Here is a 20979-nt window from a genome sequence, read left to right on the forward strand (position 1 = left end):
TGGCAATATGAAGATGAGTCATTTGATAAATATTTTACAAGATTTGAAGATTATATGACTCATGCTTGGCATCATGGTTTTACTCTTTCAAATTATGAAGCATGTTGTGTTGTTTATAATGGCATGAACCTTGAAACCCGCAACTTGGCATTTCACTTGAGTGGTAGTAGGATATGTGAGATGAGTTGTGAGGAACTTTGGGAATTTGTTGAGTTCATGACCATCCATTGTCTTAAGCAAATTGTACATGACATCTTTGAGAGTGCCAAGGAAGGTATGGAAGCGATAAAAACCACACTTCAAAAATTCATTGAGGAAAACTATGATGAAAATGAGATTTGTGAGGATGAGACACCTTCCTATAACCTTGAGCCAACCCACTATATCCACAAATTTGCCCCTCCTTGGGAAGATGGTGTGCTAGATGAAGAGAGTGATGATGAGGAGGAGTACATTCTTGATTTTGAAACCAATGCTTGGATGCCGTCACCTTACTCTTCTTGTGTATCAATGAAACCAACTTCCATGGAATTTGATGATAATGGGCAAAGTGAGAGTGACATGGATGTGAGCTTGAGTGAAAACTCACCCTTTGAGGATGACATATTATAGGGAGACAATTGTGTTAAACTTGGTGAGCCTTGTTATGACAACCCCTTTGATAATGGTCCTTGTTGGGATGTGGAATATGAGGACATTTGGGAACCCCAAATAGACACCCTTAAAATCACATTAGATGATAACGAGAGTACTTGCATTGAATGTGGTGATTTTGACTATTTGGAGGAAGAGTTGAGTGAATTGGCAACCAACTACCCATTTCATGTTCCTACCATCCATCACATCTCTTATGATTTTTGTCATAACATTCTTCACATGCTTGTTCGGTCTTTTACTTGGGCATTTTTCAATTGTATAATCTTGTGTTGTTATGCATGCCTATTTATATCTCACTCCCAAGAATTTGACAGACTTCTACGTGCTTTGAGGGCTAGTGATAATTTTCTATGAAATTGTCAATTGAAAATCTTTGGTTTGATGGAGTTCCCCAATAACCATTAATTTGTATATATGCATTTAGTGTAATTTTGCATTCATTAATTTAATAAATTGCATGAGAGATTAAAGGGAGGGATCTCATATTTTAATTGAGCTTTTTGAAGGAAATTAATGAAATTGAGAAGATGGAAAATGTAAAGAAATGAAGAAAATGGAGAATTTGGGCTTGTGAGCAACTTTGTTATCATTAAAAAGGTGTTGGATGAAATTTTTCGAAATATGCTCATCTCGAGTCCAATCCGCGCGGATTGAAAGACAAGAAAAAAAAAAGAAAAGCTCCCTGCTTGAGAATCCGAGCGGATTCTGAAGAAACCGAGCGTCCCCGGAAGGAATCCGCTCGAGCTGAGCTTGATCCGCGCGTCCTGGAATGGGTTGGCAAATTCAGGATGCACTGTGTGAGAATCTGAACGTCCCGTGCTGAATCCGAGCGTCCGTGCATCAACTCGAGCGGATCAGACTTGATCCGAGCGATTAATGCTAAAATCTCACCTTTCTCATTTGGCTCATGACATGGCTATGTATGCATCCTATCTACCATCTTCATCTCCTACAAGGATTGTAAGAACCCTTTCTTTCTTTATCTCTCAAAGTATACTTGCATTTATGTAGTTACCTCATGATTAAATCCCTTTCTTCCTACATTATCAATAGTGTTTAAAATCGGTTTGGGGAGGTTAAACCATGAAGCGACATACATATATCATATAGTTTAGGCTTGTATTTGTATTATATTTTATATTGCATTTACATTAGTTAGTTCATTTAGTATAGTTTGCATTGTAATATATCTCACATGTCTCATATAGTTAGTTTCATTCATACATAGTCACTAATGACCCAACCTCATTTCTCCTACACTAGAAATAGTGCTTAAATCGGTTTGGGGAGATTTGATCATAGGTGAGAACATGCATCATCTAGTATAGTGTAGATTGCATTCGTTTGTTATATATAGCATATAGAATTGCATTTAGTTAGAGCATGCATTCATTCATATCATTGCATTTATTCAAAAATAAAAAAATAAGTACTTTTTTTTTCATTCCTATTCCTACATGTACATTGAGGACAATGTCCAAAATAAAGTCGGGGATGGGAATTTATATTCCAAAAACACATAAAAATTAAATTTTTTTGAAAAATACAAAAACATGTCTTTTTGTTTCATAAACATAAAAACCATATAAATTTGAAAAATTGAAAAACCCAAAAACATGTTCATTTCCTTTGTAGTGTAGTCTTGTATATATTATTTGTATATATTGTATTTGTTTATCCTTTTCACATTGACCGACTACGCCACATCTGAGACACGAGGATATTGAAAACCGCATGGTATGATCTTTCCAATCTCCTTTTTCCTCTTTATGTTAATGACTATGTGGCTTTATTTTGATTGATACGGTATAAACAATGTGATTATAGAATGTCATTTAGATTATTTGGCATACTAGTTGGTAGAAGTATATGCATTAGGTTGTATAAATATTAGTTGCATCATGGCATATAGTTGCATTTAGGAAAATTTTGTGAAAATGCCTATTTTGGAAGCTTGACAAGTGTATATAAGGCCCTTGTAGATAATTTTTCTCCTTGAGACTTTGTTTGCTAGAATACCCTGAAGACACCCTAGGATGTGTCATGCTAGTATCCTTTGACCCATGGATTAAGGCCTAGTCAAGAGTACCTTGTGATGTGATAATTCATTGGCTACCGTTTATTCCAAGGTGATCCTTGAAACCATGCAACCATCATCCATCTTCTACCACATTTTGTCATCAAAGAGAATGGGCACAAAAATTTGTTCAAATTTAAGTTCAAGAAATGAAAAGAAAAAGTCAAAAAGTTTGTAATTGCATCAAAAGAAAAGAGGAGTAACAAAAATAGACTCCTATGCTTCAAAAATAAGCACCCTCACTACAAATGGGGTGACTGAAAATGCTCAAAAAGAAATGCAAGAAAAAGTTGAAAATTGTCAAGTGTTGAAAATGCCAAACATCAAAAGAAATGGCAAAAAGAAAGTGTTCTCAAATGTCAAATGCCACAAGAAATTAGGGGGGAAAACAACAACAAAAAGCAAACTTCCACATAAAACTCAAGTTCTATTGATCTTATTTCCATCGTATCCCCTTTTGTGCATGGTAGAGAGGGGACGACCCTTCTTCTTGTCTAGGCAAGAAGAGGAATTCCGCGATCCTCAAGTGTTTCTAACACCATAGGGAGTCTACTCTTGACGAAAGCATTTAACGATCGAGGATAAAGGTACCTTAGCTTGACACAACTTGGAGATGATTTATTGGTATCCTTCTAGGCTTAGTAGTTTGAAGAAACCATATGTATGATGGAATGTGTACCCTTAGATCGCTTCCTCTTTAGATAATTTCCGCCACTTAGATGAGGAAAGTAGCTATTCATTTTTGTAGATGCATCCATTACTTGTTTTGTGTGCTTTAATGCTTGGATGTGTCGCCATTTTGGCAAGCCCCACCTTGCCTTGCAAAAAGGCATTCTACCTCATGTTTGTCTAGTTGTGAGTTGAAGGGGCGGAGTGAGACCCACTAATTGTCTCATATCGGCTATATTATTAGGATAGTTTAAATAAAAGTCTAGTTCTAGTCACCTCTTTACTCGGGACGAGTAATGGTTCGGTTTGGGGATATTTGATATGACTCATAATTGCGCACATTTAGTCCCTTAATTGAACATATTTTGCATACTAATATAGCATTTCATGGCCATTTTATCGATCCGTCAAATCCTTCCTATTTGGTTTTCCTATTACATTGTATATGTTTTGTAGGAAAGAAGATAATGAGGCGGAATTCTCCCTCTCCCGTGAATATTTGGAAGCCTTTTGATGATATTTGATAGACTAGTATGAAGAGGAGGCAAGAATGATGACCAATGATGTAGGAATAAAGAGTATATAGAAGGGTCATAGGCTTAAAAGCAAGGATGACGAGAAGGAAGCCATTGCAAGAAGAAATAACTCGGAAATCAAACCAAGAGTTTATTTTTTAGCTCTTAAAGTATGATATATGAAACGGCGTCGAAAAATCAAGTGGTCTAGGCTTTTGAATCACTCCAATAGGAGTCCGGATGAGAAAATAACGTCCGTTTTACAATCCGAGCTCAAATAGACAAGCTGTCCCGGGATCCGCTCGTCGCAAGCTGCAACGCCATTTTCAGAATAGTCTGTTTGTGGATATGTGCATCCCGAGCACATGATGAGCATCCCAGTCCTAGGATATGTGCATCTCCTTCGAGATGAGTGTTTCCCTATTCAACACTTAGCAATGTTATTTACTAATCTACCCTTACTTAACCTAATGATGTACCACTATATATACTCCATTTGTAATAATCAAAGGATCAAGCTTTCTTAGATTAAATCAACTTTCCTTAGATTAAATTAGGAGTAGATTAGAATAGATTATTCTTTAATCTTTTCACAAAATTACACATTAATCTTTCCTTAATTATTGTTCAAGTTTATTATTGAGTAATTCAAGTTTATTATTGGGTAATTAGAAGATCATTTGGGTTTATTGGAAGATTGAAAACCTTCCATCAATCACCAAGTATTTCTATTATTCTTTGCATTATTATTTTGGAATCTCCATAGGTATAATTCTCTTAATCCTTGTTTTAATTATTGTTAATCTTTCTTACTTGTTCATCATGTTTTGCCTTGTTAATATGATTGACAACCTTGTTAGCATGTTAAACTTGATAATGAGTGAGTAGTCTCTTAGCTAGGATTAATGGGTAATTAGGGGAAACCAACATGGGGATTGATTCATGCCTAATCTAATATGTTCACATAATTTATTTGCTTGCTTGTTGTGATTTCAACTTATGCATATGTTATGTTTGATGAAATGCGAGCCTATGAATCCTTGCATTTTTTATCCATCACTTATCTTTTCAATGAGACTTGTAAGACATAAACCAATCGTGTCTCTTTAGACCATGCATATAGTTGAATAGGAAGGACTAAGTCAACTTGTAGGTGTTGTACAATCTAATCGATTCGGCTCCGGGACCCAAACCTTCTTAGGGATTGTAAGATATACACTAACTCGATCCCATCACAACAATAATTGCTTTCTTATAATTGAGAACATGTTTGTGTGATCAACTCCCATGATTTCTTTATGAACCCATGATATCCTAGCATTTTTAGTCATTTGTTTACATCCTTCCTTTAATTGCTTGTTTTACTCCATTGCTTTCATTAGACTAGAATCTTCAACCCATTACAATTGTGACTACCTCTAGCACAACCATAATTAGATTGAACAATTTGTGTACCCATCGTCCCATTGATCGACCTCGACTTAACCACTAACTAGTTGTTTTGTTGAGAATATAAATGTGTTTGATTGAGAGCCTCAACGACACTCTCATCATATATATATATATATATATATATATATATATATAGAGAGAGAGAGAGAGAGAGAGAGAGAGAGAGAGAGAGAGAGAGAGAGAAAAAAAAAAAGAGAGAGAGAGAGAGAGAGAGAGAGAGAGAGAGAGAGAGAGAAGGGTTCTAGTAAGTCCTTCATATATTATGAGTCCCTAAGTCTTCATCTAGGCCTTTGGATGAAGGGAATGGAGGGATAGGATTGTCTCTCAATTAGTGGCCACAAATTAATCCCATCTAATTACCTCCCTTAATCCTTCTAACTTCTTTAACATTCAGCCTCTCCTAATCTCCTCTCATTATCCCACCCTCCTCCTCTCTCTCTCTCTCTCTATATATCTCTCTTTTCTCTCAAATTTCCAACAAAATAAAAACCCAAAAATAAACCTTTTTCCCAACCCGACCACTCATTCTGGTACACCACCTTTCTCACCCTCCTCCTCTCCTCTTTCTAAACCACCACCTAGCACCACCTCTGACACCGGCATGTCCAATAACTCACCATCACCGACCTCCCCACTGCCGCCAAGACCGTCGCCGTCATCACCGCAACCGTCTCTCCTCTTCTTTGCCGCAACCGTCATTTCCACCACCACAGCAGCTACCCTCCATTTCAACCACCACAGAAGCCGACCTCCGTCCTCCTCTTAGATCTCGTCTTTGCTCCCTCGTGCACCACCACGACAACACAACCACCAACCCCATTGCCGCCACCGCCAGAAGCCGACCTCCGTCCTCCTCTTAGATCTCGTCTTTGCTCCCTCGTGCACCACCACGACAACACAACCACCAACCCCATTGCCGCCACCGCCAGAAGCCGACTTCCGTCCTCCTTACAGATTTGTTTTTTTTTTTTTTTACTTTTTCAAATTCCCTGCTCCTTCCCGCCGTCTCTTCTCTGCCCCTGCACAACCGCACATCACCGCTGCCACCACCCTCCGTCCTTCGGCCGCCTCGCTTCTCTCTCCCATCTTCCTTTTTGTCGCGGCTGCCACCCCATTTTCTTCTCATTTTGTTTTTATTGTTTTCAGATCTATTTGGTTTTGGTTTGTTTTTTTTGTTAAAATGTTGGGTGAATGTTTGCTGCGTTGTTGTTCCTGTTGTTCATGTTTTAATTTTTTTTTTTGTTAAAATTTACATTTATTTGTTAGGTTTTGTTGGTTTATTTTGTTGTGTGTTGTTATTTACTTATTTTTGTGTGTTTTATTTTTTTAGAGCTAGTTTTTATATTTTTAGATTTGTTTTAATTTTTTCATTTTTTTTTCATATCTATTGGTTTTAGAATTGTTGATTTTAATTTTCAAAATTTATTTGGTGTTTATAAAAGTTACCAGTTACGACTAAAGTTATACCCTTAAAACATTAAAGTTATACTATTTACGACTAAAGTAATACCCTTAAAACATTAAAGTTACACTATTTACGACTAAAGTTATACTATTTACGACTAAAGTTATACCCGTCACAAATTAAAGTTATACTATTTACGACTAAAGTTATACCCTTGAACTAGACGAAAAAATGAGTTGGTGTTCCAAATCCGATTGCTTGTGATTTAAAATCTTGTCTTGTTTTATATTCTTTTTTTTTTTTCAAATATGTCTTATTTTACATTTTGATATTTAGATAATGGCTTTTTTTTCCAGATCTAGTATTGTTGGTTTAAAGTTAGTATTGCTGGTTTTTAGGATTTCGGTTATATATTGGACTAAAGTTATACGATTTTGGACTAAAGTTATACGATTTTGGACTAAAGTTACACTCGTAAAACAAAATTGGACTAAAGTTACATAAAATTATATAAATTCCAATTAATTTATCGAAAATGACTAAAGTTATACAAAAATGGACTAAAGTTATACAAAAATGGACTAAAGTTATACAAATATGGACTAAAGTTATACAAACATGGACTAAAGTTATACAAAAATGGACTAAAATTATACAAATATGGACTAAAGTTATACAAATATGGACTAAATTTATACAAACAGTACTTATATAAATTTAAATTTGTAGTGTTGGTTTTTATTTGTTATTTTTTTGTTGTTATACTTATATTTTTTTTCCATTTGTCAACAAAGAGAAATGAGAAAACAAAAGTTATACTTTCATTGAAGTTACAAACATTCCTACTGGAGTTATACATTCGTTGAGTAGAAGTTACTCATATCGTTACTAGAGTTATACATTCATTGAGTAGAAGTTCAACACATTCCTAACTTAGTTATACATTCATTGAGTAGAAGTTACACATATCCGCGTTGGAGTTATACATTCACTGAGTAGAAGTTACACATATCCTTACTGCAGTTATTTTATTGAGTGTAACTTTAGTCCATAATAGTATAACTTAGTCCACTGATAATGTAACTTTTGTCCATAATAGTGTAACTTTAGTCAATTCTTATAAATTTATTGAAATTTCAAGACAAGTTTATATAAGTTTAGTCCTATTGTAACTTTAGTCCATGACGGTGTAACTTTAGTCCATAACAGTATAACTTTTGTCCACAACTGTGTAACTTTAGTGATTTTATATCAGTTTTATATAAAAATGTGAAATATAAGATTAAAATCAACAAATTATAAGAATTTTTATATAGCTAAGATTAAAACAACAAATTTTATGAAAAATATTTTAGTAGATCTTAGATGAAAAAAAAAAGTATCTCACAAAAAAAAACGAGATTTAAAACCCGAAATCTTAAAAAAAACGTATAACAAGAAGAGATTTGAAAAGAATAAATAACAACAAAAATTAACAAATAAAATAAACCGACCCCAAACAACAAATTTAACAGAAAATCTGAAAAAAAAAAAAAGTGACGAAAATAACGAGACGCAAAATCTGAAAAAAAAAAAAAAAAAAAAAAAAACGAATTTAAAAAAGTTACCGGCGGCAGCGGGGGTGTCGGATGGAGTAGTGGTGGGAGGTGGTGATTAAAGAAGAAATAAATGAATGATTTATTTGAGTTTGTATTTTTTTGGGTTTTGATTTTTTTGGGTTTTGATTTTTTTGGGTTTTTTTTAGAGAGGAAGAAGAAGTGAGATATAGAGAGAGAAGAAGGAGTTGTGATAATGAGATGCTGAATGATTAGTGAGGTAGGTTAATTGAATTCATGAGCTAATTAGAGAAGGATAATGATACGGCGCCACCCTCTCACATGCACCCCTTATTATTGGGGTCCCCGCTTATTCTATGGGATACATCCATTATTTTGTGGGTCCTCATTTATTGCATGTGAGAGGGTGGCGCCGAGATTGGGCGTAACCGGGTGGCGCTAACTCATTTTCCATTAGGGAAAAGGTGGATGGATTAATTTGTAGCCATAAATTGACATCTAATCCTAGCCTTCCATTCCCTTCATCCAAGGGCTCTTAGAAGGACTTATGGACTCAAATACATATGATGGACTTACATGATCTTCTCTCTCTCTCTCTCTCTCTCTCTATATATATATATATATATATACATATATATATATACATATATATATATACATATATATATATATACATATATATATACATATACATATATATATATACATATATATATATATACATATATATATATCAGGATCCGGTGAGAACCACTAACATAATGAGAACCGTGAGAACTCTTACTAAATCATCATCAAATCTTGTTCTGAAAGTTTTGATGGATCATTTACCTTTTGTTTAGTTTATTCAAACACATTTTTAGTATAGGTAAACAATTTTTTTTACTTTATTAACAAAATATAAACTTAGTGTACGAAAGTACAACTACGTATACTAAAATAGCTATAGATGCATGAAAACGAATACTAGGTGCATGAAAATTGTTACATACATGAAAATGATTACTAGGTGCATGAAAATATCAGGCTCTAGGTGCATGAAAATTGTTAGATACATGAAAATGAGTAGTAGGTGCATGAAAATTAATAAAATATTTCTCGTCTCGATTTCCGTCAATAATTTATACTTTTTGGACCAAGATATATGTTTTCTAGCCATAAAATTCTATGCCGAATCCAAATATGTCATTATTTTTTAGAAAAAATATCTGTAAGGTAGAGTTCTCACGGTTCTCATTTTTAGGTGGTTCTCACCGGATCCCAAATCTATATATATATATATATATATACATACATATATATATATACATATATATATATACATATATATATATACATATATATATATATACATATATATATATATATATATATATATATATATATATATATATATATATATATATATAGAGAGAGAGAGAGAGAGAGAGAGAGAGAGAGAGAAGAGATCAAGTGAGTCCATCCAATTTTATTGAGTCCCTAAGTCCTCTTTAGAGCCATTGAAAAGATGAGATGAGGAGTTGGGATTGAAGGGAAAAAGTAGGGGATTAAGGCTAAAATAAGGGGATTGATGTTAATTAATCATTTTCCCTCTCTACCTTCACTAATCAACCCCATAATTTCACTATATAACCCTTCTGTTTCCACTCACTTCTCTCTTCTCCCACACATTTACCATTCATTTCATATCTCTAAAAACCAAAAAATTAATAAAACCAAAATACTCCCAAAAATTAAAAAAACCCCCGAAATAAAATTCCCTCCTCATACTCACCACCACCGACATCTCCTTTCAGCCACCACCATCGACAACCACCACCACTCCGCACGACAACCACCACGACCCCATCTCCACCATCAGCCCTACCACCTCTTTTCTTTTCTCCCACCGCCACCCTCACACACCACTAACAACAACCACCAACAACATCCACGACAACAACCACACCACAACCCGCACCACCCGCACGCCAGTCCCACGCCTCACCACGACCCACCCTCCACCATCAACACCATCCACTGCCGCCAGATCTGACCACAACTCGACCCTCCCTCCTTTTATGTTTTCAGATCTGACCACGCACCACCCCATACTGTGTTTTTTTTTTCTTTTCAGTTTGTGTTTGTTTGGTTTAAATTTTGGTACCATAAACTATTTAGTCTTCCTCTGTGTTTCGTTTTTGTATATTTCATTTATACTTTTGTTTGACTTTGTTTTTGTTTATATTCTCCTCTGATTTTGATTTATTTATATTTTGTGTTTTTTTTTCTTCAGATTGGAGTTTGTTGTTTTCAGTTTTTCAAAAATCTCGTCTTGTTAATATTTGTTGGTGTTATTGTTATTGTTCCAGATTTACACTCTTATTATTTTACATTTACACTCGTGTTATTTTACATTGACACTTGTATTATTTTACATTTACACTTCTATTATTTTACATTTACACTTGTATTTACTTACATTTACACTTGTATTTCTTTACATTTACACTAGTATTATTTTACATTTACACTCGTATTATTTTACATTTACACTCATATTTCTTTTAAATAAAAATGTCATTGTTTGTTGTTTTGTTGTAGATCTGTTTTAACACAATTTTTTTTTTTTCAAATTAATAGATCTAGTTTCCTAGATCTTAGTTTTCTTTCCTTTATACGATATATCGTCTTGTTATAGATTTTCAAAATTGTATTATCATGATTTTTTTTCTTAGATCTAATAATATATTTATTATACTCACATTTCTTTGCATTTATACTCATATTTCTTTACATTTACACTCGTATTTCTTTACATTTACACTCATATTTTTTTACATTTACACTCGTATTTCTTTACAATTACACTCGTACTTCTTTACATTTACACTCATAATTTTTACATTTACACTCATATTTCTTTACATTTACACTCATATATTTGTACATTTACACTTGTTAAATTTATATAGATTTGCACTAATATATTTTTGTGGATATGAGTTGGTGGTGGAGGACGACGGTGGTGGTGTTTGTTGGTAGTCGGACTAAAGTTTTACTCGTAAATGACCAAAGTTACACTTATAAAGGACCAAATTTACACTCAAAGGACCAAATTTAGACTCTTAAACCTTCAAATTTACACTTAAAATACTACATTTACACTCGGAAAACATCACATTTACACTTGTAAAATGTTAAAATTATATAAATTCAAAATTTTCGTCACAAAAAATCAAATTTACAATCTTAAAATGTTACATTTACACTCGGAAAACGTCACATTTACACTTGTAAAATGTTAAAATTATATAAATTCAAAATTTCCGTCACAAAAAATCAAATTTAAACTCTTAAAATGTTACATTTACACTGGTAAAACATTAAATTTACACTTGTAATATGTTAAAATTATATAAATTCAAAATTTCCGTCACAAAAAATTAAATTTACACTCTTAAAATGTTACATTTACACTCGTAAAACATCACATTTACACTTGTAAAATGTTAAAATTATATAAATTCAAAATTTTCGTCACAAAAAAACAAATTTACACTCTTAAAATGTTACATTTACATTCGTAAAACATCACATTTACACTTGTAAAATGTTAAAATTATGTAAAATCAAAATTTCCGTCACAAAAAAATAAATTTACACTCTTAAAATGTTACATTTACACTCGTAAAACATCACATTTACACTTGTAAAATGTTAAAATTATGTAAATTCAAAATTTCCGTCACAAAAAATCAAATTTACACTCTTAAAATGTTACATTTACATTCGTAAAACATCACATTTACACTTGTAAAATGTTAAAATTATATAAATTCAAAATTTCCGTCACAAAAAAAATCAAATATACACTCTTAAAATGTTACATTTACACTCGTAAAACATCACATTTACACTTGTAAAATGTTAAAATTATATAAATTCAAAATTTTCGTCACAAAAAATCAAATTTACACTCTTAAAATGTTACATTTACACTCGTAAAACATCACATTTACACTTGTAAAACTCATACAACATTACATTTACACTTCTGAAATCTGAAACTCAAAACTGATTAATTATGGGCTAGAGAGAGAAAGAAAAATTAATTAGTGTGTAGAAATTTGATTAGTGGTAACTGTTTTTGGTAATTTTCAATCTCAACCACTCATCTCAATCCAACAATCCACATTTTTTTCCTTTTCTTTTTAATAGCCCTTAATCAAATTCATCTCAACCATCCAATGAGTCCATCCAATGGCCCTTAGAAGGACTTATGGACTCAATTGAAAAGGAGGACTCATTAGAACTCTTCTCTCTCTCTCTCTCTCTATCTATCTATATATATATATATATATATATATATATATAGTGTAAAGATCAAGTGAGTCCATGTCTTACACTTGAGTCCATAAGTTCTCCTTAGAGCCCTTGGATGAGGGAAAAGGATGGCTGAGATTTACACAAGAAAAAAGGGGATTAAAGCTAATTAAACCACTCTCTCACTACCCATACTAATTAATTCTAATTAATCACTAATTCAATATATATACATTTTTCTCCCACCTAACTTATCTCTCATCTACACAATTCCCTCATATTTTATCTCAAAAACCTCTCATCTCTCAAAAACCCAAAAAATTCAAAAACCAAAAAATCAAAAAATCCCCCCCCCCTTTTCCCTTCCTGCGCCAATAACCCACCACCACCACCACCACCGCATACCCACACCCACCACCACCACCGAACCTACCCCACACCTACTCCACTCCCGTCGCAAATACCACCACCGCATCTCCCCTCACCACCACAACTCACCCCCACAGCCACGCCAACAGCCACCCCACGCGACAACTGACACACGCCCCTGCATCACCACGACCTGCCGCTGCCGCCCACCCGCTCCTCCTCCCTTTCTCCATTTCAGATTTCGTTTTTTTCTTCGAATTTTTTTTTTTCAGATTTGGGGTTATTAGGTAAATTTTAGATCTAGTTTTTAAAATGAAATTGTAAACTTTTAAGTTTTCAAATCTCGTTTTGTAGATTTATGTTGTGTGTTTTTTTTTTTTTTTTTTTTTTTTTTCAAAGTTAATATTTTTGTTATTTATTTTCTTAGATGTTGGGTGTTAGTGTGTGTGCGTTAGTTTCAAATATCGTCTTGTTTTTTTTTTAAATCCCGTCTTGTTTAAATTCATTATGTTATCGTTTTTTTTAGATCTCGTTTTTATGTATAGTATTATTTTTTTCAGATTTTCTTTACAAATTTCGTTTTTTATAGTCTTATTTTTAAGGTATTACACTTTTTTTTATTAAAATTACACTTTTTTTTTGCTAGAATAACACTTTTTTCGGCTAAAATAACACTTTTTTCTGCTAGAATAACACTTTTTTCTGCTAGAATAACACTTATTTCGACTAAAATTACACTTTTTCTGCTAAAATTACATTTTTTGTTGTTAGAATTACACCTTTTTCTGTTAAAATCACACTTTTCTCCATTAAAATTACACTTTTTTCTGTTAAAATTATACTTTTTTTTGCTAGAATAACACTTTTTTCGGCTAAAATTACACTTTTTGTTGTTAGAATTACACTTTTTTCTGTTAAAATTACACTTTCTTTTGTTAGAATAACACTTTTTTCGGCTAAAATTACACTTTTTGTTGTTAGAATTACACTTTTTTCTGTTAAAATTATATTTTTTTTTTGCTAGAATAACACTCTTTTCGACTAAAATTACACTTTTTGTTGTTAGAATTACATTTTTTGTTAGACTTACAGTTTTTTCTGTTAGAATTACACTTACCTCTATTGGACTAATGTTACACTCTCAATGGACTTGGTTATATTCTCATTGGACTAATGTTATTCTCAATGGACTAAAATTACATTCTCAGTGGACTGGAATTATACTTTTCTAGACTAAAATTACACTTTTCTGGACTAAAATTACACTTTTCTGGACTAAAATAACATTCTCTTTGACTAAAAATAACAATCTCATTGGACTGAAATTACACTTACCTGGACTAAAATAACACTTTTTGTCATTAAAATAACACTCGTAAAATGCTAAATTACAATGAGTTGTGATAAAATGACAAAAATTCAAAATATTATTCGTTAAAATCACTCGGAAAAGATTGAAGTTAAACTTGTAAAACGCTAAATTCTCGAAAATATTCCTTAAAATTACACTTTTTGCTGTTAGAATTACACTCGTAAAATCCTAAAATGCCGAAAAATTGTCTCGAAAAAAAAACGAAAAAAACCGAAACAGGAAAAATGTTAACAAAATTTTCATAAACTTTGAAGTATAAGACAAAATATGGTGTTAATTGTATATGATAATGAATTAGTGAATGTATTATTAAAACTAGAGAGAGAAGTGAATTAATTAGTGTTAAGTGTGTTTTTTGCTTTCAATCTCAACCTCCACCATGCATGATCCAAGGGTTGTGGGAGGGACTTATGGACTCAAAAAAAAAGGGACTTAGAAGAACTTTGCTATATATATATATATATATATATATATATATATATATATATATATATATATATATATATATATATATATATATATATATATATATATATAGTTCCATGGTGAGTTGTGAGTTGGGGGAATCTCATGGCATTTAGATTATATTAGAGATGAGTGGCAAGATCAAATCTTACATGTCATATAAAACCATTGTCATTTACTTATTTTCTCTTTTTTCTAATGTTACTTTTTTTTTACTTTAATTTTTTTTCCTCTTTTTTTACCTCGTGTTAATATGTTTTTTTTTACCACTTTGATTTTTGTTTTCTCTTATGTTTTTCTTTAAATTACTCATTATGTTACCTTTCTTTCTTTTTCTTTTTGTACCGGATTTTTTTTTACTTGAAATTTTTTTTACTCTTATTTTTTTTACCTCGTGTTATTATGCTATTATTGTGCTCTTTTTTTTACCTGGATTTTTTTTACGACTTTGATTTTTTTCTCTCTTTTTTTTACCACATGTTATTTGTCTTGTTATTGTTATTCCATTTGTTATTGTGATGTTATTTCTAACATTGTTACTTTGATTTTTTTACGACTTTGATTTTTTTCTCCTTTTTTTTACCATATGTTATTGTCTTTGTTATTGTTATTCATTTGTTATTGTGATGTTATTTATTAACATTCTTGTGAAATTTTTTACGACTTTGATTTTTTTTTTCTTTTTTTTTTTTACCACGTGTTATTGTGCTATTATTCTACTATTATTCTGGTGTTATTGTGATGTTATTCCGGTGTCAATTTGATTTTTTTTACGACTTTGATTTTTTTTTTTTTTTTTTTACCACATGTTATTGTGCTGTTATTCTACTATTATTTCATTATTGTGATGTTATTCCGGTGTCACTTTGATTTTTTTTTACGACTTTGAGTTTTTTTCTTTTTTTTTTACCACGTGTTATTGTGCTGTTATTCTACTGTTATTCTGCTGTTATTATGATGTTATTCCGATGTCACTTTGATTTTTTTTACTCCTTTTTTTACCGCATGTTATTGTGTTGTTATTCTGGTGTTATTGTGATGTTAATCCTGCCAAATAAATGACAAAAGACACCAAGTCGCTAGTAGTAAGAGAGTAGAACTGATTCTAAATTACAAGAATCCAATGTTAGATTCATGACTCAGGTCCCATCTGTTGTGTCAATAGTAATGAAAATAACAACAGTGTCGTCACAAAGCCGCAATAATCATCTGCTTCTTACAACTTGACTCTATATCCAATAACACCTATCTTCACCATTGATAATGCGAGATCTATTGAAGGCGAAGCCATTATCCTTCGCCTCAGGGTGGCGTAGTAGAAGGGTAGCAATGTATGTAGATAATACGGATTGTAGGCGTGTTATGGTATAGCGATGCATTCAATGGCAAGTAGGAAATTTGATGCGAGTTTGGGAAATAATTGACAAGTGATTGTTTTAAGAGATTACGCCACTTCAATTTATACAAGGATATATTTTTTTTGTTGGAGTTTAACACCCCCCTAAAAAGGGAATGGAGTATATATGATCATAGTATTTTTGACGTAAAAGACAAGACAATGCTACGACAATAATCAAATGGAATCAGCTCAGCCAACAGAATACTCGGTTTAAGAACATGGGAAGTAGAAACACAAAAATTATTGACACATTGTTTCAAAATCTCGCCGAACAAACAGGAGTTCTCGCTTATTTCAGACCTGTTCTAATGGTTACGGGCCTCTCTAACAGTCAAATAAACCGCAAGCAGGTTAGCATAGCAAGCAGGAAGGAAAAATCAAGCATCATCAAGTGCAAGAACACCAAGCAGGGGTTTGCCTTCCAGAAGCTCTAAGCTAGCACCACCACCTGTAGAGATGTGGCTCATCTTATCCGCAAGACCAACCACCTCCACAGCTGCCACCGAGTCCCATCCCCCTATGATTGTCGTCACTCCCTTTCCACTTAGTTCTGCCAACTTCTTGGCTATAGCCTGTAGATTTTACAATGGTAAAGCACAATATCAAATACAAAATGGTTTTCATACTCATCTGGAAATAGTAATCTTCCAAATTTGTTCATACTCATCATCATCATCACCATAAATTCAACCTCAAATCAGCAAACTAATGAAAATCAAACCCAACTGAATAAATCATTCAACTGGCAAACTAACCTCAAACCTAATTAAAAAAAACAATAATAAAACGGTAGTAGCAGGAGAAAGATAATTTTGAAACATATTTGTTCTCGGTTATTGATAGGGAAAGTCGATTGGATTTGTCGATCAAAAAAATTAGGTTTTTTTTGTTTGGGTTTATTGAGAGAGAGAATGTTGAAAAGAGATTTTTTTTCTAGTGGACTTCTTTTTTCAGCGAAGGAGTGTTGTACCGCTGTCCGTGTTTTGTTTGTTGGGTTATTGATTCAATCTGAGCCATCTATTTTTTCTCATTCACTGGCTGAGATTTTCCAAACTCACAACTCACCACAAGAACCAAACTCACGAGATCCCGCCTATATATATATATATATATATATATATATATATATATATATATATATATATATATATATATATATATATATATATATATATAGAGAGAGAGAGAGAGAGAGAGAAAGTAAAGTTCTAATGAGTCCACCATATATTTTGAGTCCCTAAGTCCTCACTACATCCCTTAGATATCCCACTAAGGATGGTTGAGATTGAAAGCAAAAAAGCATACTTAACACTAATGAGTTTTCTATACACTAATTAATCCACTTTCTCTCTCTAGGTTTAATTATACATTCACTAATGGATTAATGATACACAATTAACACCACCATTTATCTTATACTTCAAAGTTTATGGAAATTTTGTTAACACTTTTCCAGTTTCAGTTTTTTTTCGTTTTTTTTAGACAAGTTTTCGACATTTTAGGATTTTACGAGTGTAATTCTAACAGCAAAAAGTGTAATTTTAAGGAATATTTTCGAGAATTTAGCGTTTTACAAAGTTTAACTTCAATCTTTTCCGAGTGATTTTAACGAATAATATTTTGAATTTTTGTAATTTTATCACAAATTATTGTAATTTAGCATTTTACGAGTGTTATTTTAATGACAAAAAGTGTTATTTTAGTCCAGATAAGTGTAATTTCGGTCAATGAGATTGTTATTTTTAGTCAAGGAGAATGTAATTTTAGTCAAGAAAAGTGTAATTTTAGTCAGAAATGTATAATTTCGGTCCCACCGAGAATGTAATTTTAGTCCATATTGAGAGTGTAACATTAGTCCAATGAGAATATGAGAATATGACCAAGTCCATTGAGAGTGTAACATTAGTCCAATAGAAAAAAGTGTACTTTTAACGGAAAAAAGTGTAATTCTAACGAGAAAAAGTGTAATTCTAACGAGAAAAAGAGTGTAATTCTAACGAGAAAAAAGTGTAATTCTAACGAAAAAAAGTGTAATTCTAACAACAAAAAGTGTAATTCTAACAAAAAGTGTAATTGTAAGAAGGAAAAAAGTGTAATTCTAAATGAGAAAAAGTGTAATTCTAACAAAAAGTGTAATTCTAAAGAAAAAATTGTAATTCTAATAGAAAAAAGTGTAATTTTAACAGAAAAAAAGTGTAATTCTAACGGAAAAAAGTGTAATTCTAACAACAAAAAGTGTAATTTTAGCCGAAAAAAGTGTTATTCTAGCAAAAAAAAGTATAATTTTAACAGAAAAAAGTGTAATTTTAATGAAGAAAAGTGTAATTTTAACAGAAAAAAGTGTAATTCTAACAGAAAAAAGTGTAATTCTAACATCAAAAAGTGTAATTTTAGCCGAAAAAAGTGTTATTCTAGCAAAAAAAGTGTAATTTTAATGGAGAAAAGTGTAATTTTAATAGAAAAAAAGTGTAATTCTAACAGAAAAAAGTGTAATTCTAACAACAAAAAGTGTAATTTTAACAAAAAGTGTAATTCTAACAACAACAAAAAGTGTAATTTAAAATAACCTTAGATCTATTTATTAGATCTAAGACTAAAATAAAACGATCTAATATAACAACAATTGAAGAAAAAACCTAGATCTAAAATTTAAAAAATAATGAGAAGCCAACAATCACAACTAAAGTTAAAAAAAAAAAAAAAAAATAAAACACTGAAAAAAAAAAAAAAAAGCAAACAAAAAACAAGTAAAGAAAAATAAAACAAGACACAACAAGATCTTGTTTTTTGAGCCCAAGTAAACAAAAGGTACAAAAAAAAAAAAAAAAAAAAAAAAAAAAGAAGGTAGAAATGAAGGGAGGACGGAGGCGGGAGGAGCGAGGTCGACCTCGACCACCAACCACCACCTTCATCTCCAAACGACCCACCCTCTCCTTCACGACAACAACACCACCACACAAACAACAGCGACAACTTCCACCAACGACGAACAACAATTACAAAAAAAGAAAAAAAAAAGACGGACGAGTTGATGTTGGCGTTCTTTCACGAGGAGGGCTCGATCTAAAACAAAAAAGATCGAAAAAGGAGAATGAAGGTGAGGGGGTGACGGCGCGGTGTGGCGGCAGTGGAAATTTGAAGAGGGCGTGGGGTTGTGGTGGTGCGGAGGTTGTGGTGGAGGTTGTATGTGTGGTGATGGGAGGTGGAGAAGGTGGTGGCCCGGTGGTGGTGAAGTTAGGAAGTGGAGATGTGGGCGTGGTGGGGTTCGTCGTGGGGAGAGGCGGTGGGGTTGTGGTGGTGCGGAGGCAGGGCGTGCAAGGAAGACGGAGAAGGTGACGGTGGCAGTGGTGGGTGTGTCGTGGGTGGTGGGGGTGGCGGCAGATGGTGGTGGTGTCGGGAATGGTGGTGGGTGGGTGAGGAAAAGAGGGGGGATTTTTTTTGAATTTTTAGGTTTTGAATTTGTTGGGTTTTTTATTTTATTGGGTTTTTGATGGAGAAGGTGAATGAATTGTGTGAGATGAGAGATAAATGGGTGTGATAATAAATTATATATAGTGAAATTAGTGATAATTAGGGTGAATTAGTTAAGGTAGTGAGAGAGTGGGCTTAATTAGGCATTAATCCCTTGTTTTTTGTCTTCAATCTCGCCTTCCATAGTCTTCATCCAAGGGCTCAGGAGACATTATGGACTCACACTTAGAAGGGGGGACTCATTTGATCTCAACACTATATATATATATATATATATATATATATATATATATATATATATATATATATATATATATATATATATATATATATATATATATATATATATATATATATACCATCACATTCTCCCTGGTTTAAATTAATGACTACTTCTTGATATATATCTCTATTATTAACTAATGTTATGTAACAAGATTGGCTTGCCTTCATATGAAAGTTCAACTAAGGTAGCTCTATCTTACCTTGGTTCATAGCCTTTGTTAAGTGTTATAGGCTAATCGCATAATTATGGTTTTAAAAACACAAATTCTAGAATTTACTCATACTTGATAAAATAAAATATCAAGTCAAAGAGCACATGCATTGACTTAGGTGACTTTGATTTGCCAAATTAAGCAGCCATCAATCCCCCAATCCATGTGGATTTTGTCTCAAATGTAAAGCTACACTTGCTCCCTTGTCCTCCACAATTTACCACTTTAGACACATTCCCACTACCAATCACCAAATTCCACAAAACTTTTTTCCTTCCACCTTCCTTAGTCTAATCATTCTACATCCGTCTGACAATTGGATGTTCACAAATTCTCACTACGTCTAAAGCTCTAGATAGATAGTGTCTTTCTCATAAAATGAGAGTGGATAGTGCAAATAGGTGGAAAATGGATACCCCACTTACCATCCCACTTACATTTTGTGAGAATGCTACTATCCGTCTAAAGCTTTAGACGGATAGTGTCCGTCTACGATAAGAAGGATCGTTGGATGTTATATATACTTACATATTAACTCTCATGATCCCTCCTAACGGTAATGCACGACTTGAAATCATTGGCTGACGAAAAGTTTGAGGCCCGCTTTCTCAATAAAAGTTAAAGAAATCACAAATTTGTTTCACACGAATTGTTTTCGCCTTTTCAAACGATGAGAGAATTTTTCATATTATATGAAAATTAGATATTTGGTAATGTTGTATTATCTAGTTTGAGTGAAGGTAAAATTTTACCTTATTTTAATGATGTTT

General features: G+C 32.6%; 1 long non-coding RNA gene across 1 annotated transcript; it reads right to left on the reverse strand.

Annotated features, from left to right (window-relative positions):
* Window positions 1-16412: 16412 nt before the first annotated feature.
* Window positions 16413-17194, reverse strand: LOC141614953 (uncharacterized). The gene is made up of 2 exons (XR_012529496.1): window positions 16997-17194; window positions 16413-16813 (listed from the first exon to the last, which is right to left on the reverse strand). It is a non-coding gene; the product is annotated as an uncharacterized LOC141614953 (long non-coding RNA).
* Window positions 17195-20979: the final 3785 nt, after the last annotated feature.

The sequence above is a fragment of the Silene latifolia genome, chromosome 11 (assembly GCF_048544455.1).
Source record: "Silene latifolia isolate original U9 population chromosome 11, ASM4854445v1, whole genome shotgun sequence".
Classification (NCBI taxonomy): Eukaryota; Viridiplantae; Streptophyta; class Magnoliopsida; order Caryophyllales; family Caryophyllaceae; genus Silene; species Silene latifolia.